The sequence below is a fragment of the Eptatretus burgeri genome, chromosome 5 (assembly GCF_056783735.1).
Source record: "Eptatretus burgeri isolate ZD-2024b chromosome 5, Ebu_testis_v1, whole genome shotgun sequence".
In the NCBI taxonomy this organism is placed as follows: Eukaryota; Metazoa; Chordata; class Myxini; order Myxiniformes; family Myxinidae; genus Eptatretus; species Eptatretus burgeri.
Genome location: NC_140965.1, coordinates 26897291 through 26921334, shown reverse-complemented (window position 1 = coordinate 26921334; position 24044 = coordinate 26897291). Strand labels below are relative to the sequence as shown.

At 42.2% G+C, this 24044-nt stretch overlaps 1 long non-coding RNA gene across 3 annotated transcripts in view; it reads right to left on the bottom strand.

Annotated features, from left to right (window-relative positions):
- Nucleotides 1–1377: 1377 nt before the first annotated feature.
- LOC147026120 (uncharacterized) overlaps nt 1378–24044 on the bottom strand; it is a 91956-nt gene continuing 69289 nt past the window's right edge. For all 3 annotated transcript variants that reach the window (XR_015058118.1, XR_015058119.1, XR_015058120.1), the window contains 2 exons: nt 3027–3090; nt 1378–1711 (listed from right to left, as the gene is read on the bottom strand). This is a non-coding gene — a long non-coding RNA (uncharacterized LOC147026120). The remainder of the gene's footprint in view (nt 1712–3026; nt 3091–24044) is intronic.

Here is a 24044-nt window from a genome sequence, read left to right as displayed (position 1 = left end):
ACACACATATTGACACACAAATAGACACACAGACAAACATTTCTATTGTCGTATAGATTATCAGCAGACTCATCTGCATGTACTATAGATATGTCTTCCTCTGAAAGTTCTTCGTAAAAATATTACTCTCAAGTCTATTTTCGTTAGCTTGTGCCTTCGCCTCATTCGATGGTAAATAAGCCTTAAACATTAGGTTTTGGTCTTCGTTTATCTTTTCTTGTAGTGCAGTCTCACTAAGTAAGACAAATACCCTTAGTAAGCTGGAAAGCATTGTTTTAACTTTGTTGTTGTCACCCATATGGATTTACCTCACACAGCCTTGTTCATGGACATTTCCTGCATAAGAGAGTACTTTTGCATTGGTGATTTTATTCCCCAGTTTGATGTCCATCACCGTATGTAAACGGCCCATTTGAGATTTTTGCAACTAAACGGATGCACTTGCAGTGAAGCTAAAAGCTTAAACTCTTTGAACTATATGTCAGGACAGAGAGTACACACGGTACGCCTTTCATTTTGCCGAGGAAGATATTTCTCTAGTCTCATAATCTGCCTGAGTTATCCAACTTCCTTTTTTTTCCTTTCTTTTATGACATGCTTTTCCAGCTCAGCATCCATTTGGCTGCCGTTGGTAATTGCACTGCCAAGGAATGTGAACCTTTTATTTTCAAAGTATAGATTGATGGTGCAGAAATGACTCACCAGGTGCCTACAGTTTTTGTTTTCTTGAGAGTAATCCAGCTTTCTCAAATTGAACCATACTAAAAGGCAATAATCTGACAAACCCGATGATAATGGACTGTATATAAGCTTCTGTTGTATCAAAGAGGTAACAATGCACAATCAGCAGTAAAACGCGTCTCTGATAAATGAGAACATGGGTATTTGTCTTCGGTTTAAATCCCAGTATCAATTATAAAGGCTGGCAACTACTCTACTCATGTAATTTTGCTGTTACAGTGTAATGGTATTAGCCTTAGAATATTGCTGGCAACTGACAATTATGCACAATGGCTAGCAGCTGCAAATAATATCAATAATTCAGCCTTATTGAAGACAAGAAGGAAAACACATTTGATAAAAGGAAGAATTTTAAACTTTTAATCCTTCCCTTTATTATAAATTCCTGTTAGCCTTTATCCCCTCTCCCCACAAACTCCTTTTTTTTAACCCTTTCTGCCCTCTCTCCTATCTTTCTTTTCTCAATATATTTTTCTCTCATTCCCCCCTCCCCAACCTTTATAAATAAATAAATAAATAACATGTGGATGGCCACAAAGTATAAACGGAAATTCTATCTCAACATTATAAGATGCTTTCTGTGAACATGTGCAAGCGATATACACAATCACCTGTCGAAATAGTCAAGATAAATAATTATTGGATGAGATACAAGTTTATTACAAACTTTAAAAGATGTCATTTAAATGGCAACATTATTTTATACACAGTGGAAATCCTAAGAATGTGTAAGAAGGGGGAGATAAGTAAGAAGGTTCATTGCAGGTGAAAGATGGAAAATAAAATATATGTGTGGTTTGAAGTGACTCTAAGTTGGAAGCCACAATGCACTACAAATGAGTCGTTGTCTCTCAGCCGTGCTAGAGGAACAAGTGGAGTATAATCTCCATGTACAATCTTTGCAAAAAGTCAGGGCGATTCTGAAACGTAGTACCCAAAGGTGTTTGCAGCCGATCCACACCGATTCACACTGCGTGAAACAGCGATGGTTTTGGTCATGTTTTATCAAAGAACTAGACAGAGTACTGAATTGCCTTACCCTTTTCTAACACAAGAGCTTGTCTATGCCCATTAGTAATGGATTCATATATTTTGCTACCACTTTATACCAAAACTTAACAAACTGTGGATTAGGCATTAAGGCTGGCAAGAATATCTGCAGCCTGAAATATAAAGTCGATAAAAGCAATTGATTAAAAACTGCTATTTTTCTATGATGGTTTTAATTTAAGAAATTTGATCAAACGTACTACTTTCACAAAAGTTCAATGCTTTTATCCCAAGAAACCCAAAACAATTTGTTTTTCAACTTCTATGTAAAACCACAAACTTCCTGAGCAACTGTTATAACAGTAAATAAACACTCCCAGTTTACTAGCCACGTCACAGTGACGGCAGATAATAACACAAAAAGCTATAAAAGCCTGCAAATACGTTTTACAGAAAAGTGTTTGCCAACAGTTTTATCAAAGTGGATCAATATATTTCATCATGTGGGAAAGAGGCTGCAATATGGACAGGAATCCAGAGACAATAGGAGCACTATGTTTGAACATGTTTTTTGTTGTTTTTTTTAGTGCTTGCAGTCATAAGAAATTTTTGTTAACTTTAATTTCCATGCAAGCAGTTCAGGGAATTGTTGTTGTTAATAACCATATGCATTTTCTGAGTTAGGACACTTATGACCCAAAATAGTCAATTATAAAAAAAATCATGACTGCTTGAGATCTAATAGGCAAATCTCAACTTCGCTTGTTGGTAAATCAAAAGGTTACTTGCTAGCTTCTGAAAAAAAATCCACCTTTTAAAAGTTTTATTTCAACTCGGTCATTTCCACAGCTGCAATTCCTTCACAGACACTTTTCAAATCACAAGCATAATAATCATTTTTATTTTAGAATGTCACTGACAATACACAAATCATCACTTTGTTTGTTTTTCGACTCTAGACTTTGGCAAGTGTATTCAGAATAATTATATACTAGTATTCATAATTTGCTGTTTTTTATAGTTTGAAATTAAAAAGTCTTTATTCAAGGAGCAATGCGATGTCATTTTTTTTCTCATAACTGCATTTCATTATATAATTCTTCTATAGTGAAAATCATGAATTTATTGCTCTGAAGTTTAGTTTGATTGCTATTTGAAGTTCTCAAAAAAAAAAAAATCCTAGTTGCAGGTGAATCAAAAAGACATGTTCTTTATCTTATCCTGCCTGCTCCATGTCAACATAAATTAACTTGGATTTGCTAGAAAATCTATAATAACACTTTACGAATGACCACCTTGTTTTGGATGCTTTATCATAGCTGAAACAGGAAAGCCACAGCTGCTTCATTGTCTGCAGATCTGAAAAAACAATGGGGGAATTAGTTCATCATTTAATGCAGGTAAATCACAGATCCAAACTGCATAACTCCATATATATATTGGCAGACAGATATCCCAAAGTTTTTTTCACAATCAGCCCCTGACAGAGGTAGAGTATCTAGAGCTCCCTGGTCTCATCATTAGCGGTTTCCTGAGCTAAATACATTGCAAAACTGGCCTCTAATCTTTATTTACTTTGGAAAAGCCAATAATATTTCAGCACATCACTCATCATGCTGGGATCCCAGGTTTAAATCACATGTACTGTTGGACTCCGCTATTTGTGGGGGATACGTTCCTGGAAAATGCCACGAATAGCGAATCCGTAAATAGCGGGGCATTGTTTCAATAGCAAAAGGGGGTGATAGGTTCCTGGCGATTTGAGATTCATGAGGGAAAATCAAAAATCCCATGAAAAACCGTGACTACAACCACACAAAACTGTGAATACACACGCAAAAAAAAATAACCCCGCGAAAACATGAACAAAAAACCATGAATACGCAAAGCACAGGGCCACAAATGTCGAAGCAGGTTGCATTTTATAAACCATCAATAGCGAATCTGCAAATAGCGCGTTCCAACAGAACTGTACTGCATTGATTCATCCATTGTGTCCTCATATAATCGTATTTCATGTTAAAGTATACTTATGTCTCGCAATGTCCTTGTCCTCGATGTGACACATGTACAAGCCCTTTTCTGAGCCTTAAGCATGAAAAAATGTTTATCCCCACAGTACTGCAGAGTCGAGTTCTCTTTCTCTCTTTCTCTCTTTCTCTCTTTCTCTCTTTCTCTCTTTCTGTCTCTGTCTCTGTCTCTGTCTCTGTCTCTGTCTCTGTCTCTGTCTCTGTGTCTCTGTGTCTCTGTGTCTCTGTGTCTCTGTGTCTCTGTGTCTCTGTGTCTCTGTGTCTCTGTGTCTCTGTGTCTCTGTGTCTCTGTGTCTCTGTGTCTCTGTGTCTCTGTCTCTGTGTCTCTGTGTCTCTGTGTCTCTGTGTCTCTGTGTCTCTCTGTCTCTCTGTCTCTCTGTCTCTCTGTCTCTCTGTCTCTCTGTCTCTCTGTCTCTCTGTCTCTCTGTCTCTCTGTCTCTGTCTCTGTCTCTGTCTCTGTCTCTCTCTCCACATATATACATATTGTTACGGAAATGGCCTTTAGTAGGCTACTAAAGATAGGATTAGCTCAGATCCCCCATTAAATGCATGTTTAGCTCGGCTCTTCGGTAAAATGGACGTTACATGTGTGTCGGGAGGCGTAAGAGGCTGTTTATTGTTTGCGCGGTGGTGGTGGATCGAGAGCTCCCTCTTCTTCCTTCCCCTCTCCGGACGATAGGCCCCTCCCAGTCGGTTGAGGGGGAGTGGCCTGGAGAGGGAGGTGGAGCTAAGGGGAGGAGTTTTGTCGGCTTCAAAAAGGGGGAGCAGTATATATATATGTGTATATATATATATATATATATATATATATATATATATATATATATATATATATATATATATATATATATATATATATATATATATATATATATATATATATGTTGTGGATTCACACCTTGCCTCCTTGGAGTTTAGAGTCCAAGTTCCACAGTTCCAGTGGTGTCTCCCAGCAAGTGGCTGTGAAGCACAGTGCCTTCTCTCTTCCACTGAAGAAATGCTTGTGGCCTCATAGTTCTCTATTGCTTTCTTCTGCCTCATCAAGTCGAAACTTTCTACTGTGCTCTGCTCTTATGTCTCCAATTTTTTTCCACACAAAAATCAAATTGCTGAGTCTATGCTATATTCTCATCCTTCTTACGTTTAAAGACAGCATCAGATCACCAATTAACACTGCCTCCAACACTTAGTTTGAATACCATTTATCAGGTCAGGTCAGGTATGGGAGCATGTGCCAGAACAGCGCGTTGCTGCGTCCACTTTCCGCCGGTACTCCAGGGGCCTCCGTCTGGCCTTCCCCCAGGCAGATGCCAGGCCCATCCCCATCTCCTTGAGATGCTGGTCAACCTGCTGCAACCACGAGGCATGTGGTCGGCCCATTGGCCTCCTCCAATCACGAGACTCCCTCGCTGAGAGAATCTGGTGAGCAGGATCAGCGTCAGGAAAATGAGCCACATGTCCATACAGCCGCAACTGATGCTCACGGACCATGCAGGTAACAAATCTCATCCGAGTCTCTCTCAGCAACTGCTCGTTGGACACAAAATCTGACCAGCGATAACCAAGGATTCTCCGAAGAGACTGGTACCAAAGGAATTCAGTGTCCTCAGATCCTTGGTCAGAGTCCAAGTCTCGCATCCATAGAGCAAGACTGGAAGCACCAAGGACCTGAAGACTCGGACTTTCATCCTCCCGCACAGGTACCGGCAGCGCCACACCCCATGATCCAGTGAATCCATGACTCCCCAGGCCCGACCCAGACGTCTATTGACCTCTGACTCACAGCCAGCAGAGACATGAATATCACTGCCAAGGTAAGTGAATCTCTCCACGACATCAACATCCTCACCACAAACAGACACAGACAGGACACCAGCATCCAAGATGTCATTGAAGCCTGAATCTTAGTTTTGACACAAGAAACCCGTAATCCCAGCGGCTCCGACTCCTCATTCAGCACCTCGAGGGCCCCCAAAATGATATCTCAAGTCTCCGCAAAGATGACTGCATCATCTGCGAAATCAAGGTATTTATCTGCCATCTGCCATTTATCCTTGATACACTATGTGGCTGAAAGTATGCAGACACCCCTTCTAATTAGTGGATTCGGCTATTTCAGCCACACCCATTGCTGACAGGTGTATAAAATCAAGTACGCAGCCATGCAATCTCCATAGACAAACATTGGCAGTGGATTGGGCCATACTGAAAAGTTCAGTGACTTTCTATGTGGCACCGTCACAGGATGCCACCTTTCTAACAAGTCAGTTCATCAAATTTCTGCTCTGCTTGAGCTGCCCCGGTCAACTGCAAGTGCTGTTATTTTGAAGTGGAAGCATCTAGGAGCAACAACAGTTCAGCAGCAAAGTGGTTGGCCACACTCGCTCACAGAAAGGGACTGCCAAGTGCCGAAAATGCATAGCGCGGAAAAATCATCTGTCGTCAGTTGCAACACTCACAACCGAGTTCCAAACTGACTCTGGAAGCAACGTCAGCACAAGCATTGTTTGTCGAGAGCTTCATGAAATGGGTTTCCACAGCCGAGAAGCCGCACACAAGCCTAAGATCACCATGTGCAATGCCATGTGTTGGCTGGAGTGGTGTAAAGCTCACTGCCATTGGACACTGGAGCAGTGGAAACGCGTTCTCTAGAGTGATGAATCAGGCTTCACCAACTGGCAGTCCCACGGCCGAATCTGGATTTGGCGGATGCCAGGAGAATGCTACCTGCCCGGATGCATAGTGCCAACTGTAAAGTTTGGTGGAGGAGGAATAATGGTCTGGGGGCTGTTTTTCATGGTTCTGGCTGAGCTCCTTAGTTTCAGTGAAGGGAAATCTTAATGCTACAGCATACAATGCCATTCCAGACAATTCTGTGCTTCCAACTTTGTGGCAACAGTTTGGGGAAGACCCTTTCCCATTTCAGCATGACAATGCCCCAGTGCACAAAGGGAGGTCCACACAGAAATGGTTTGTTGAGATCGGTATGGAAAAACTTGACTGGCCTGCACAAAGCCCTGACCTTAACTCCATCAAACACCTTTGGGGTGAATTGGACCGCCGACTGCGAGCCAGATGTAATCACCCAACATCAATGCCCAAACTCACCAATGCTCTTGTGGCTGAATGGAAGCAAATCCCTGTAGTAATGTTCCAACATGGAGTGGAAAGCCTTCCGAGAAGAGTGGAGGCTGTTATAGCAGCAAAGGTAGGATCAACTCCATATTAATGCCCATGATTTTGGAAGATGTTGGACAAGCAGGTGTCCACATACTTTTGGCCATGTAGTGTAGTTCAACCTCTCTATCCACCTGCATGCAGCCCTGTCTATTCACAATTATGTGTATTGATTACTTGTCCACCTGTTTCCCTGCATCCTCTGATTGGCATGTTGACAGTAACCCTCTGTCCAGCTTTTTTCAATGAACTTCAACCTGTGTAAAGAAAAAAACGAAAATAGAAATGGCTCCCTAAAGATTATGTCAAGAGTTGATGACAACAGCAATAATCAAACAATAAAACTATAACGCAAACTCTGAAATATACGACACTTCTCTAAATTTTACATGTTTGCAAGTTCAAATTAACTTCAGTTTTCTCTTTGTATTGACAATTTGCATCGCCTGTTTAGCATTCTCTCAGCAACACTTTCCTCGGATTTTGAGATGCCAGCCTTCAAAAACCTAACACTGTTGAATTGTGGAACAAAAAGTAATTGTCCACTTGCATTGCTGTAATTCATGTTAAAGTACAGAGGTATAATCTCATGGAATAGCTGGACACTAGAGGGTGTCAGGTCAACATTCCCAACAACACGGTGGAGGGAAACAGGTGCACAGGTATCGAATGTGATGTCAATGAATGTCCTTGTCCTGAATGTACCATATTTACAAGTTCCTGTCTGAGCCTGTCAAAGGAAGAATACATATATTGCCACATAATGAATAATAATAATTTTCATGTCATTCAGGAAAGGGGGGACATCAAATACATTAGTGTTGTTATGATTATAGCCAATGAATCAATTGATTATTAAAGAGAAATATATAAGACCTTGCTCAGAAGTACAGGTAAAAGGACAGCATGTGTCCTAAATATTCCCAACTACTTTAAATAAGGAGTATTGATACAAAGCCCAAGGGAAAGCTGAACAACAAATGGTGGATCGTTTACATACAGACACTGGTGGTAGAGAACAGCGTGAACATGGAAAGAAGAAAGAACAAGCAGGAAAAGTGTGAAACAAATGGACATAATAGGGAACAAGCAGAAAAAGAGGAGACCGCACGTGATGTTGGTATCATTACCTTGAATAACCTCAGAAAAAAGGCAGACTTGTAGAGACACAAGGTGGCGATACCAGAGGAGGGAGAAATGGGAAACAAAGTAGTTAGTGAGATTGGAAAGAATTTAAGTTTCTGGCAGTCTTTCGGAAGGTTACTCCTTGAATATGTAGTGCCCTTTCGAGCCATGGGTGAGCGATGGGCAAATAGAAATGGAAGTCAAAGAAAACCTACCAACTTGCTTGTGATGGGAAAAAGCAGGCCTTTCCCAGACTCTTATCAAGGCTTTCAATAATGCAACTGAAAAGTCTTTAGCTGTATAAGGACATTTAGTCGGTAAAAAGGGTTAGCCATTCACGGGAAGATATCCCTCCTTCATGTTAGTCCTGAGTAAGGGATAATTGGGGGAGGGGTGAGAGTGGGGAAGGACACTACTCCAGTTTCACTTCAGAGAGTGTGGTTAAATCTGTTAAATATGGAGTACTGTTGTGCCAATACAAGGCATTGAATCTCTCTCCTCCCAAAGCATCTTCCCCCTCACCCCTTCAAAGGATATTGTGGCAACATCGCCAACATTGACACGACCTCTTGATGTTCAAGGCAGCTTCACTACTTGTGACATGGATGCCCATACCGAACTGAAGGACTTGTCCAAGGACTTTTTACAAGTGAACATTGCATTGGACAGTGACAACCAGCTCGACTTGATTTCAACAGATAATGGAGAACATAACGGTAACGAGAACATAATGGTTATCGATTGCTATGTGCATATTTGTTGGAATTCTATCTCTTCATTTTGTAAATAGTAATAATGATAACTGGAACTGCACTTGGCAGAGAGCATACCTCCACCAGGCTGAACAGTTTACATTTTGTATCCCACTGATAGGTTGGATCTGCATCTGGACCTGAAGCTAAATCTAATTGGCTTGTTCTTGTCACCCACCCAACTCATCCATCAAGTATTGTCATAATCCGTCCACAACTTTGAGATATCATGCTATATGTCGTTTTTGGCTATGTCTCTCAATGGTGAAGAATCCCAAAATAAATTCCAGTGTCTGGATCCGAATCTTCACCCAAGTCTAATCAATTTGTCCTTGTCACACCCCCAACCTGTGGACCAGGTTTCATCCAAAATTCGTCCATATAATAACTATTGGAGATATCCTACTCACAAACAGAAAGACAGACAAACAAGGGTGAATACGTAACTTTATGTCCTCATTTGAATGCGGAAGTAATAAAATATGCCAATTGGCAGCATGGAAACCAGACATTAGAAGTTTAAAAGACATGAAATGTCATAGTCCCCATTGTTTGAGTAACAGAGTTAAAGGGCAAGCCCATATTTATGTACAACTAAAATGGCCACTGGTCTACCAGTCGGAAATCTTTGATCAGATCGCAAAACAAAGTGAGGTGTATATGCATGCTATCATATGCTGTATTTGTGCAACGTTTGAACAGAATCGGACCATACATGTATGAGAAATAGTTGGGGACACATTCAGGTAAGAAAATGCCCGCCAGTCGGCCTTCTTGAAATGTCTAAAAAGATGTCTAAAAAAAAGACGAACATATGTAAGGCATCATTCTTGATCAGATTGCCAGGTTTTAACAACAACGGTAAAAGAATGTCCGAGAAATGGTTGAGGACGTGTTCAACATCAAGTTTTTATGCCTCGGGTGATGAATTCGCTGGTGGCATTATGTTTTCAGGTTGTCTGTCCGTCTGTCCATCCCTACATCCATATGAACTTTCTCTGTTTTCTCTGCAACCACTTATCCGATTAGCACAAAATTTTCACTATAGATATGAATACTCATGCAGAATTTTCTAATGATAATTACATCATCAGTCATGTGGGGTGGCAGCCATGTTGCAAAAATTTGGACCTTTGTATCTCCTAAACCACACCATGGACAAAAATGTAAACTTGTCATCTGGCAACTACTCTCCATGCAGAATAAGACTGATTTGACTATGACAGCATGGTGAAATGGTATCCCAGTCAAAATTCGACACCAAGAATGTTGTATCCCATCAGCATGAAAATTTCTGTGGTTCATCTCGGGAAAGATGTGAACACAGAAAAAATTATTATGACATCACCCGTCTCGTGGTTTGGCAACCGTATTGTAAAAAAACAAAACAAAAAAAACGGGGGAAAAAAAACCTTCTCCATGACCGCTTTACAGATCGAAATGAAACTGCACCCAAATGATTGATTTTCCATGCTGAATAAAGTTTGATAACTATGATGTCATAGGTCACATGGTCTGCAGCCATCTTGGATTTACCCTCAAACCCACAAAAAATCTCCTCCAGAATGGCTGAACGGATTGAGGGAAAACTTTACAGACCTGTTCAATATGAGTTGGGAATACCAGAGTGATAAAGAATAATTGATAAATCATGTGGTTCGGTGGCCATATTGGATTGAAGAATAATATTAAATAAAGTTTTCTCTGGAACCCCTTATCCAATCGAGGCGAAATTTACCAAGTATCATCTAATGAGATAGTTGCATACAGTGTGGAAATGATTATGTCATCGGCCATGTAGTGTTGCAGCCATATTGGATAGAATAATGAACCTTATCCGATCAAAACGAAACTTCACACACGTAGTCCTGTCCCCAATCCTGGGCGGAGACCAAATTTTGAATGCTATAGGTGGTACAGTTGCTCACAACACTGCCTTTGCATTGGATAATGGCTGTTGCCATGCAGATCCCATTTAGTCCAGGAGCCTAGAAGGTTCATTCAAGTGAAAAGCGCCGGAACGTTTGACCTCATAGGCTGATGGGGTCATCCACGGACATCACAAAAATGCATTGCTGCCAGGTCTGACCCGTGGCTTTCCCACCGAAATCACTGAATTAGTGACGCCATTACCGATAAACCTACTTGATCTTTTACCAATAAACCGAGGATACACACGCAAACCTATTTTGCTCAATATCTGGAAAAATATGCATGATAATATAACGAATAAGGTGTCTACACCTATGTTTTCAGGGTCAATCATTACACTGACACCCACATTATTGCTACAAAATATATCGTTTACTGTGTAAATGTTTAGTTCACCCACTCAGCAACGCCATTATGAAAAAACCCATTTTCATTAATATCTGAAAAACACTGCATGATATTATCACAAATAAGGTGTCTATACCCATGTTTTATGGTGAAATATTACAATGCCAACTCCAGTGCTTGAAAATGTTGAGTTCACCCTGAAAGTTGCCTACTGGAGCCGTACCATCTCTGTCTTTTGTTACAATGTGGCAAATAATGCATTGGTCTCTGTCCGTTTTTGTTATTTACAGATCATGGCAAATGACGCCCCCTTTGTATAATTTTCAAAGAAAGAGGAGAAAAGAAACGTGCCCTGAAGACGGACAAGGCATCTCTCACAAAGAAACTTGAAAGCAGACAGGAAGTGTTTCTCAATGACAACAGTCTTCCCCCAATAACAGCCGCAGTGATTGATGGCGGTATTATCCTCCATGAAACCGTGCTGCAGCATAGCAAGTCCACATATGCAACCATGGCAAAGGATCTTTTGGCAAAAGTATGTTTGTATCGTGGGGAGCAAATCCATTTAGTGCTCAACAAGTACCAGTCACCATCAATCAAAGATACTGAGCGAAACCTGCATCGTTCAACTACTCCTCAAACATTCAGCATTACTGGACCTCACCAGGCTCAGCGACAGAGTGGCACAGAGTTACTCAAAAGTGGATCATTCAAGGAAGAGTTTGCCCGGTTTGTAATGGAAGAATGGAAGAAGCTCCAATATGGTTAAATTCTTGGAAGAAAAACACTATGTTTCACATGGTGGTGTATGTATGGAGATGAAGAACAACGAGGATGATGTGCTGCAAATAGAGGAACCGAATCACCTCCAATGTCGACATGAAGAAGCTGACACACTCATTGCCTTTCACGCAAGCAACATTTCCACTGGTAACATTCTAGTAAGGTCCACTGATACGGACATCTTCATCATTCTGCTTGGGCTTTCTGGAACGTCAGAAGGGATAAACATCATCATGGACTATGGATCTGACAACCACCGAAGGTACATTGATGTCACGAAACTAGCTGACATTCTTGAGAAGAAACAGACTGGTATCGCTGAAGCACTAATCGGCCTTCATGCTTTGACTGGTTGTGATTTCACATCGTGTTTCTACAGAAAGGGCAAAGTGAAGCCCTTCCAGCAGATTGAGTCAGATGCAGCTCATGTGATGGCATTGCGATCTCTAACAGCTGAGGAGAGAGATGTCCAAGATGTTACATCCTTTGTCTGCATGCTGTATGGCTTTAAAACCTCTGACATTGATGAAGCCAGATACAAGGTGTTCATGCGAATGGGTGATGGTGATGAAAAGGAGCCCCTTGCCAGAATAAAGAAGATAAACTGTGCCTCTCTTCCCCCGTGGGCCAAGACACTTGGTAATCATATGAAAAGGGCACACTATGTGGCAAGAATCTGAAAGAGAGCTGATCAGACAGATCCAACTGGTGGGGCGAGTCCGACAGACTATGGATGGAAGTTGTCTCAAAACTGCTTTGAACCAGACTAGTATCCAGGAAGTTCAGTTGAAAGAGTCGCTCACAGGCCCACATGAGGATGATGGGGATGGCGTGTAAGATAATTCAGTGGATGAGGAAGAGTCAGATAATGCTTGGAGTGAGGACAGTGATGAGAGTGACAAAAGTGATAGAGAAGACTTGTAATGCCAAGAGGACATCAAGTAAATTATGTGAACTGCACATTTGCAAGTTTTCCATGTATCGTTGTTTGGTAATGGTGTCGCTTAATGAGCGGGTGGGCTCCACATTTACATGGTAAACTACACATTTCCCAGTTATAACACAGGTGTCAGGGTAATGATTGACCATAAATATTGGTATAGACACGTTATTTGTGATATTATCACGCACAGTTTTTCAGATAGTGAGGTTTCAGTAATGGCGTCGCTAATTTAGTGGATGAACTATGCATTTACATGGTAAACTATACATTTTCTCACAATATGCATAGCATCAGGGTAATGACTGACCATGAAAACATAGGTATGGACACCTTATTCATGTTATTATGCTGCATAGTTTGCTAGATATTGAGGAAATTAGGTTTTTCAGTAATGGCGTCACCAATTGAGTGATTTCGGGGGGAAAGCCACGGGTCAGACCCGGCAGCAATGCATTTTTGTGATGTCGGTGGATGACCCCATCAACCCATGAGGTCAAACGTTCCGGTGCTTTTCACTTGAATAAACCTTCTGGGCTCCTGGACTAATTGGCGGTGCTCCTGGCTCCGTGTCAGAGGTCCTTGGTCCTGCTGCCGAGGATTGCGGTTGCTGTTCCTTGCAGCTTTTGCTTTGTATTGTGGTTTTGTAATGAAATGTAATTGTAATGTAATGTATAGCATGTTGTTTGTGTGTATGGATGCACTGTAATGAGGAGCAGAGAAGAGAGAGATTAGGAAGGATGGGGAGAATAGATTTAGAAGGGATCTAAAAAGAGAGGGGATTTAGAGAAGAATTACAATTGAAATTCACACCTGCTACACAAATACAATGCATTTCCCTGTCCACTGATACGAGGGGAAAGGTAATCTATCGAAACAAAATACTCCTGAAATATCTGAACTCCAGGGTTCCATTATGTGTTTTGGATGCAACTCCCCAGGGTCTTCCAAACCCCCAAAAACATGAATGCTTTCAAGAGATAGACAAACTTCTGTTGTACTACAATTTAGCCATGTGTGACAGACGACCCCTGCTGGACAACACCAAGAAGCAAGAGCCAGATTGACAGTGTGTGTGAACAATCAAATCCTCTTGGGGAAGTTGAAATTAAGGACTGTGATAAAGGGTTGGCACCCAAGATGGGGTATTTTGTTTTTGTTTTGACAATCCTTACAACTGGAAAAAAATTTCAGGATAACAACACGCTTGGAAAGGAATGAACACCTCTACCCCCACCCCCTGTGGTTGCTGTGATTGTAAATAATGACAAGTAATAAAAGAAAATATTTTTCAAAATGTAAGAGGATGTAGGGATGGTATGCCAAACAATTTTAAACAAGGTAGGCATGGTCACAATAAACCACCATGTGAAACCATCCCTATATCTTTCTCTGAATAATGGTAGTTGCCTGTCCATCCCTTCGCAATGATAATGTATGTTGATTGTTTCCAGGTGTGAACACATACAAAACACACACACACACACACACACACACACACACACACACACACACACACACACACACACACACACACACACACACACACACACACACGTGGAGGTTGTGAACCCAAATTGAGAAAGATGCATTCGGTCAATTATGCAGGCACAATCATTATTCAAAGAAAAATGTGGAGATGGTTTCACAAGATAATTGATTTTGACCACAGTACCTTGTTTACATACTTTTTGATACCATCCCAAAATCCTTTTACATTTTTACCCCCTGCACACGAAGCGAAAGTCGGGGTTAAGCAATTGGTTCAGTCTGCCTGTCTCTGTATATCTCTATCTCTATCTCTATCTCTATCTCTATCTCTATCTCTCTCTCTCTCTCTCTCTCTCTCTCTCTCTCTCTCTCTCTCTCTCTCTCTCTCTCTCTCTCTCTCTCTCTCTCTCTCTCTCTCTCTCTCTCTCTCTCTCTCTCTCTCTCTCTGTCTCTGTCTCTCCGTGTGTGTGTGTGTGTGTGTGTGTGTGTGTGTGTGTGTGTGTGTGTGTGTGTGTGTGTGTGTGTGTGTGTCTCTCTCTCTCCCCACCCCCCTAGTGGTAGTTCGTTTTTCGGGTGTGGTATCATGGTGGCAGTGTGCAGCTGCTCTGTTCTGTGGTGAGTTGTCAGTGTGTTTCTGTCCCCTCCTGCCACCTCCCCACCCTCCTCCCTCCATCTTTTTCGATCCCTGTGTATTTTTGACGTTTTTCCTTTCACTTCTCTACATCTTTTCCTTCGAAAGAGAGAAAGATTGAGAACGGACCTCCTCTGGGTACGGCCTACCCGCTTTGACGACGCTTTGTAAGCATGTTTGCTAATAATGTGTTTCTGTTATTTATTTTAGTTTTGACATTTCAGTTTAGTACCTTCTTTTCCGAACCGGAGAAGAAGGGAGTGATAACACCTCCGTCATGGTGAATGCACCCTCTCGAAGTGAGGCATGCAGGGATTAATCAGGAGGCATGCGTTTGTGTGCGTGCCTCCTGAAGGAGTTCCCATCGAGGATATTATCCTCGCGGTAGGGAACATAATCGGTGATGAAAATATTTGTGCCGCATAGCGTATGAATCAGAAAGTGGTTGTTTTTGTTTCTGATGTTTCACTCGTCCATGAGATCGTGAGTACAGGAATAACCACAGAAAATGGTCATTTTATTATGGCGTCGCCGTTGATAACCCCCCCTCCCCCCGCGACGAGAATAGTAATATCTAATGCGCCCGCCACCTGTCATATCTCATGATAAGATCATGTCCGTATTATCCCGTTATGGGAAAATGGTTTCCAGAATGTCCATGATTCCTCTCGGTTGCCGGAACAATCGTGTAAAACATGTAATGAGTTTCCGAAGGCAGGTTTATATGGTCTTACCAGACCGTGGGGAAGATACGGGACTCAACATCTCGTTTAAAATTAATTTCGAGGACATAAATTATCAAATCTATGCATCGTCCACTACCTTAACGTGTTTCCAGTGCGGAGCATTAGAACATTTAAAACGCTTTTGTCCCAAAGCCTCGTGCACCAGATGTGTCAAAACAGGTCACACAGATGCAGGGTGAAAGGAGGAGATTACCAGTCCTCTATTAGTTAACGTGCCTAATGAGAAAGAGGTTACCGTAACTCCACCAAGTAACCTTCCTAATGTGGAGGAAACTAGCCGTTCAACTAATAACGACATCACTCTTTCTCATCAAACTGCAGTCACGGATTCAGAACTGAAATCAGCTACGAGTAAACAAAGAGCTCCCGATGACTCATCAGGAGCTGTTAAAAAGGTTGTGCACGAAATGGAGACTTTCAATGCAAACACTATCCAGGTTTCTGCTGGAATCCCTTCGCATAACATTGAACAAACTAATGAAACGGATCCCCAGAAAAGTGCAATGAGTCTCAAACGGGACAGGAGTGTGCATCTATGACTCGCACGGATGGGGTCGATGATGTAATTAAAACTGTTAATGCGTCCGTGAATGATACACCATCAATCCAAGCATGTGAAACCGAGCAAACTGTGGCCCAAGATGATTACACCCATTTAATAAATGAACGTGTAAATGTGAAGCCACAGGAGTGTGGAAGCAAAGATTTAAATATTTTTGAGAAAGATGGTGGGCAGTGTGCTGATGTTTCCCAACCCCAACATTCTGGGGACCCCCGGATGCTGGATTAACAGCTCCTAAAACAAAAATAGCTGAGAGTATTGACCAAAATTCCAGTGGAGCAATGTCTGATTCAACATAAATCAGATGAGGAGATGGACATGACTGTTGTCACAGGCAACGGCAGATCAGCTCCAAATCCCTCCACACCTCGTGCTCTCCTTTCTTAATGAAACTTATAGACAACGGAATGTTGTGATCATTCATCACTTTCCCAATCTGGCTCCCTTTATTAAGACTGCAAAACACGTCCTAAAAAAACTCCAAAGAACTAAATCTAACAAATCACAGTTTAATTGACTCAAGAAAATTATAAAAAAGACAAAAGCTGAGTAGTCTCAGCATCAAACAAAAACTACTACCAAATGATGAAATCACTCACTTTCGCAATGCTTAATATAAATGATGGTGGTGCTAACCACATCTGCCGAACCCAAGTTAATGATTTATTAAAACGGAAGCAAGTTGATGTGATCCTCTTGCAGGAAACGCATCACTGATAAGGTTGAGTATAACTGGTGCAACATTTTTAAGGGTAAATGTTTCTTTAGTAACATGTCTTCCCTATCTGCTGGAGTTGGTTTATTGTTAAAACCAGGACTTGCAGCTGAATCTTGCCTCTTTCAGGAGGTGATAAAGGGCCGTTTTGTTTCCCTGGAACTGGTGAATAATAACTTAAAATTTATCATTTTTAATGTATATACACCAAGCGAGATATCTGACCGAAAAAAAAAACTTTATTTTCGGTAGTGATAAACCATTTAAAATTGTTTGATATCAATCAGTGTATATGCATAGGGGGTGATTTTAATTGTACTTTTGAGCCGAAATTGGACAGAAACTCACCGGAACCACATCCCGAAGCCCATAGTGATTTCTCCCATTTTCTTTCCGTCGCCGGTTTCCTTGATGTATGGCGCTTGATGCACCCAAATGACCAACAGTACACATGGTGCCGATGCTGCAATGGTCATGTGTACTTAGCGAGGCTTGACCGCTGGTACATCACTCCATGCTTAAAAAAAGTTGAAGCCTCTTCAAATATTTTCACCTCCATCTTCTCTGACCACCACATGGTCACTGTGGGTCTATCCTGACCCCAATTCCATCGTAGAAGTGCTTATTTGAAATTTAATACTCGTCTTCTTGATGATGCCACTTTTAAAGAAGCTTTTCACAATCTCTGGTTAAGGTTAGCAGAAACAAAGCCTTATTTCCAATCTAGTAATGTCTGGTGGGACAATATAAAAACCCATATATGGCTGTTTTGCCAACAGTTTAATTAATATTGGATTCATACAAGTCAAATCACATTAGCCCAGTTAAAACCCAAATTTTAAAACTGGAGAACAATCTGGCCAAACAATAAAATGAGACAAATTATAAATTGCTCCAAGAAAAAAGGACTCAGCTTCGAGAGTTATTGCAGGAAAAGGCTGCAGGATCATTAGTTAGGCTTAGAATACAAAATCTAAAAGTATCGGATAGCCAGAGTAAATCCTTTTACCACCTCGAAGCTGAAACCAAACCATCTCAGCTTATTTTATCAGTTTTGGACCCCAGTGAAAATGTAATCACAAATTCTGACGAGGTAAAAAATACCATTAGAAAGTTGTATTCAGAACTATTTTCAAAAAAAGATGTTTATGAGGATAAGATAAACCTGTTTACCTCCTATCTCCCATCCCTGACTGAGACTCAGCGTCTGGAGCTGGAGGTGCTGTTAACCCTCGCATAACTAGAATGAGCCCTGGGTGAAATGGACTCTCGAAAGGCACCCGGAATTGATGGCATACCTGCTTAATTTTATTTGGAATTTTGGGACCTTATAGGTCCGGAACTCTTAAACATAATCCAGAATCTTTGCGATCTGGGGTAATGCCATTAAGTCTACGGAGAGCAGTGGTGAGTCTCCTCCCAAAGTCGGGTGATCTCCGACAGATGGAAAATTGGCGACTGGTCTCATTGCTTTGTACTGACTATAAACTCTTTTCAAAAACAATGGCAAATCGACTGAAGAAAGTCATTGGCAATCTCGTCCTACCTGATCAGATTTTTTGCATCGCCGGTCGTTCCATTTATGACAATATTTTCTTGGTTCGGGATCTAATGTGTGCTTGTTTTGATCGAAATGACTTTGGTATATTCTTTTTAGACTTGGAAAAAGCTTTCGATAGTATTGATCATGTTTTCTTGTGGCGGATCCTCAAAGCATATGGATTTGGGGTGAATTTCAGAGCTTTCATAGCTTTATTGTACACTGACATATTTAGTATCATGATGATTAACAATGAATTGATTTGCCCAATACAGGTTCAGAGAGGGGTGCGGCAGGGTGGCCAGTTTCAGGCTTACTTTTTGCGTTGGCAATATAACCTTTACTTTGTGCACTCGGTCAGAATATCTCAAGTCTAACTTGCTTTCCAAGGAGTCCTCCGTTGGAGATATCTGCTTATGCTGATGATGTTTGCATGATCATCAGGAACAACCAAGATATCGCTGCACTCACAGAATCCATGAGAACCTTTTTCCTGGCTTCTTCCCTAAAAGTTAATTGGAAGAAAAGGAAGGCACTGTGGGTGCGGTACCTTAAAAATTTCCTTCCTATCGTGACACTTCCGGAAAACCTGGAATGGAAGACAGAAGGTGTGGCATATCTTGGTGTTTTCCTGGGTTCCACACAATTTGTGAAAAAGAACTGGGAAGATGCGAATGAAGAAATAAGAAAGAAATTGAACAGGTGAAGAAGAGCCCTATGAATCTATCTTTTAAGGGGCCATGTCTTGGTGGCCAATAACTTGGTTGCTGCAGCTCTATGGCATAAATTTATTTGCCTGCAACCACCAGAAGTACTGCTGGGCACGATCCAGGGAAAATTGGTGGACTTTTTGGTGGAGAGGCCATCACTGGCTGCGGCCAAATGTAATATGCCATACTTCGTCCAACGGAGGTTAAAACCTCGTTCGTGTGAAGTCTCGCATCATGGCTTTTCGCTTGTCCTCCGTTAAACGCCTCCTATATGCTGAACACCTGCCAAACCACCCCTTGGCCTGTCACATTTTGCAATAGGCAGGCAGTTTTGGCTCTGGTCTTGAAGTATTTCTGACACACCTCAAGGATGTGGATACATCAGTCCTCCCCTTATTTTATCAGAGCCTTCTCAATGCCTGGAAATAACTCTCTGTGAGTCGCAAAGTGGACGCATACTCCCCATGGATGTATGAAGTTGAGCCGCTATTTTTTTAACCCTCTTTCCTGATATATTCAGGAGTCGTGAATTGTGCCAGCGGTTCAATGACGCAGGCATAAACAAAGTATGGAAACTAAGCCAAACTCTGGTGTAGGGTGGAAGACTGTGGAAGAAATTTCAACTTCAACAGGGATTCAATCCAAGAGGACACTTGGACTAATCATGAGGAAAGTTGTACAAATAAATCATCAGCTATGACTATTATGGACTCCTTTTCATCCTGAAGAACCCCATTTCCCAAAGATACTCTTTGACTGTTCTCCCAGAGATCACCCCTGTTCGCACAGGGACAAATGAACTTCATACTGCCACCAGCAAGAAACTATACAAGACATGTTTGAAGATAATTCTCGGCATGTCACCACAAATGGAGTGTCACGTTGGAAGAGGCTACTTCCTGCCGGTCCTCCCTCTGAACCTGTATGGGAATCAATGTGTTGTAAACCAATTGCCAAAAGAACGGGAGATCTCCAGTGGTGCCTTACCCACTGGATCATCCCATGTAACATATATGTCAGGAACTTTGCCCTAATATCCGCATGCTGCCCATTTTTGTTCTGTAAACGAGGACGTATTTCATCTTTTTTATTGACTGTGAAAGACTTATTCCATTATTTCATTGGTTAAATTTTGTTTCTCGCAAAATGAATTTCATGTTTAATTTTCGATCATTTATTTTTGGGTTCAAAAAAGAGTGCCAACATGCCAAAAAGTATGAACTACTGTGTTTTTTTGTTGGGATAACAAAGCTTGCAATATATTGTTACGGCTGTGGAAATTCGCAATACACCATAAAGGTTCCTTAGATTAGCTATGCCGGTAAGTGAGTGTTCAGATGGGTCCCCACCGTTGTTTAAAGGGGTTTATTCGTGTTCACCGGGCTGCGACTCTTTGAGATAGCCGTTTTTCTTTATCTATCGTTATTTTGAGCCACCATTGCAAAAAACCTCCACGCAAACAACAACCGCCACCAACTACGCCACAACGCCCACAACGCCCACCACGCTCACACCACCCCCACAACAATCACCACCATCTTCGCCACTACGCCCACTTACGAACGCCATCCTCCGCGGACCACGGTAAGACGGTTTCCGTGTCGGAAACCGTCCGAGAAGGATTGGCAGAACAAAAGCTCTTGTGAGGCCTGTGGGTTTTTTCACGCCTGTTTTCCCCGCGCTTGGTGTGAAGGGAAGGGGGCGGGGCAGCTCGCTCCCCATTGGTGGGACACGGGGCGTGAGCCGGTCGGAGTGAGGGCACGCCCCTTTTTCGAGAAGCTTCTCGAAGGGAGGCGGAGCCGAAAACGGGGTGGGGCGAAGGGCAGAGCCCCGCGCTATAAAGGGCGGACCGCACGCGGAGCTCTCTCTTCTTCTTCTTGGTTCATGCTCGCCCCTGTCTCTCTCGGTGATTCACGTTGGGCCTCCTCCTCTCTTCACGGTTCCTGCGCTCTTCTTGGCTCACGCTCCCCTCCTCCTCGCTCGTTCCCGCGCTCGTGGCCCGGCGCGGCCTGGTGGTGGAGACGCAGACGGGAGGCGCCACAGTGCAGCCTGTAGTGGACCTGCATGTCCGGACGAGGGGTGCCGGAGAGGGTTCGCCAGCCGTGTGGGTGGTTGGAGCCGGGCACGGCCCCGCTGACGGTCACGGGAGGGGGACTGGACGGCCACGAAAGGGAGGTCCTTTCTTTTCTTTTTACTTTTGCTTGCATGGTGTGGCGCCGTCTGAAAGTAGAACCTGTTTAAGTGACTGTGTTGTACAGAATTCCCTGCTTTATTCGGTTGTATTGTTTTCTTGCTGTACATATTGCATGACTGCCTTACGTGTGTGTAAATAATAAATGTGCTGGTCGAACTGTTCCCCGTCGTTGCGTCCTTTCCTTTATTGAAAGTGCCACCTTACCTCGTGGAATAATTAGTGAGGGTTTGAACACCCGGGTAAAGTAACCTGAACCGTCGAGGTTAGCGATAACACCGCTCGGTTATCCCTGTAGTACGGAACGATCCGCTTAAGCAGTTCGTGTCCTAAGCCGACCTGCGCGTGGTGCAACCCCTCGGTAGGTTACCTGCGCGGGTATTTAGGTATATCGACATTCGGCGATTCACCCTATTTCGCGCGGGTAGAATGCGGACTGCGTTGTGGTGAGGTTAAACCCCCACCCGTGACTGGTTCCTGGCGATAGTTCCAAGGAGGGTCACGACTGAATTGTCCGTCCCGTGGGCGACGCGGCTGCCATTGGAGTTACACGGACGATCGCATGCCAGGCGGGACAGAATTCGTAACAATATATATCGAGAAGGGAGAAGAGAGATGGTAAACCACTTCAACAATGCAATGTAATGTCATTTTTTAGTGCGCTTGTTTCTGCAAGGTTAAAACTTGAATTTAGATTTTCCAAAACCATGGATATTGTTGATGATTTTGTGGAAAAATGTTGCTTGGAGGGTGTTTGCGAGGACAATGAAAATGATTTGGTAATATTTGTTTGAGATGATTCCCATAATGATGTAACCTGTTTCGAATTTGTAGTATTGCTATTTATTTGTCTGTTTTACTTTTCATAGATTTCAAACGAACATTTTTTTTGTTATTATTTTCCTTTTTTCTCTCTCGCTTTAATCTTTTTTCTCTCTCGCTTTAATCTTTTTTCTCTTCTTCGTTTTCTCGGTGTTTTCTGACTTGTAATTTGTACACACATATATTTTTACTTTTGTAATAAAAGGACTCCAAAAAGTCAAAACTCTCTGCTTGTACAAACGTTATCAACGAAACAATAGAATCAAACTTGCCAATCACAATTAATGTTTCTAACCCCACAGAGAGCATCCTCTCATACAAGGACGTTCCTTATGTCTCTCCGTCATTCACGATCTTACAAGTTCATGATAATGAAATATTTCTTGGACGTCTGGCTTGTCTTCAGTTCATTGCCAACAATGAAATCTTGTTTTTGGAAACATTTCTGCCCCCAATGAGAATGCTGAAAAGTATAACTTCTTCCTTAAACTAGAGGGCTTTCTAAGCACAATTGACATGAATTGTTGTTTTACAATGAGTGGTGACTTCATCTGTACCCTTGACCCTGCTTTAAGCCGCTGTCACACCTTGACGATTTAGCCAGCGTATGCCGATTTATGAAAAATTTGTCTAAAACGCTGGCACACGTCGAATACGTTATGGGTACATTTTGTATACGTTAAGACCACGCTGAAAAACACTGTCATAAGTCGTAGTACGCTGGCTTTAAACGTTGTACTTTTGGGTTGTCCTCAAATTTTTGCATGCTTGAAATTTTACGTCGTATGCCGGCGTATGACTCACAGGTTCCGCTACGCTGGCCATAAGTTGTAGACACGTTATGCGATCGTTGACACACGTCGACACACGTTACTTGTAAGTTACTCATAAGTCGAAACACGTCGAGGTAATGTTTAGCGTACCCGAAACTTATTTCTAACCTATGAGTAACGTTTTGTAAGCACGCTACACGAACGTTGTTCACACTTCGCAACACGTTACTTGAAAAAGACGTAGACGTATTTGACATCTTCAAGACGACAACAGAACTTAATGAACGCATTTCTAACTTACAGATACCGTATAATGGCGTATTGGCAGCGATTAGGGGAATTGGTATATAAAAAGGGGCTTCGCAGGAGGTACCCGTCGTTTTTTAAGACTTTGTGGTGAGTACATGTCCATGTCATTCCGAGAGATGGAGGATACGGCAAGGCTGAGACGACAATACCTACCTGTCCTCGAACATCAACATGACCTCATCGAGTTGACACTGTACCAGTTGTGTGCCAATAGAGCCGGGAGAAGAAGACGTGAACGGAGGAGAAGGAACTGGGTGAGACCATGGATCGGGAGGCGACGCCATTACGGCATATATGACCAGCTCATGGTGGAACTCCGGAACGAGGACCATGCATCCTTCATCAACTTCCTGCGAATGCCCCCAGCGATGTTCGACGAGCTGCTAGCCAGAGTGGGTCCAAGGATAACCAAGCATTATTATTAAATCATTTCAATAGTCCAGTGGAAGCGATTTAACTCGTTCAATGGAAACGATTTCAATTGCCGAGCACCAGCGTCCAAAAACAATAGGCGAGTGACAGCCATTTATTAAAAGTGAAGTTGCAGCCTATGAATAGAAAACCTCACGTAATCGTCGACGATACGCTGCCATGCTATGCATACGTTAGACTATCGTTGGGCATAGGTTGTGGACGCCGAAAACACGCTAATCAATCGTTGGTATAACTTATCTATAAGATATCGAAGCGTTCTGTGTTCATTACTAGTACATTATGCATTTGTCCAAGTCGTTTT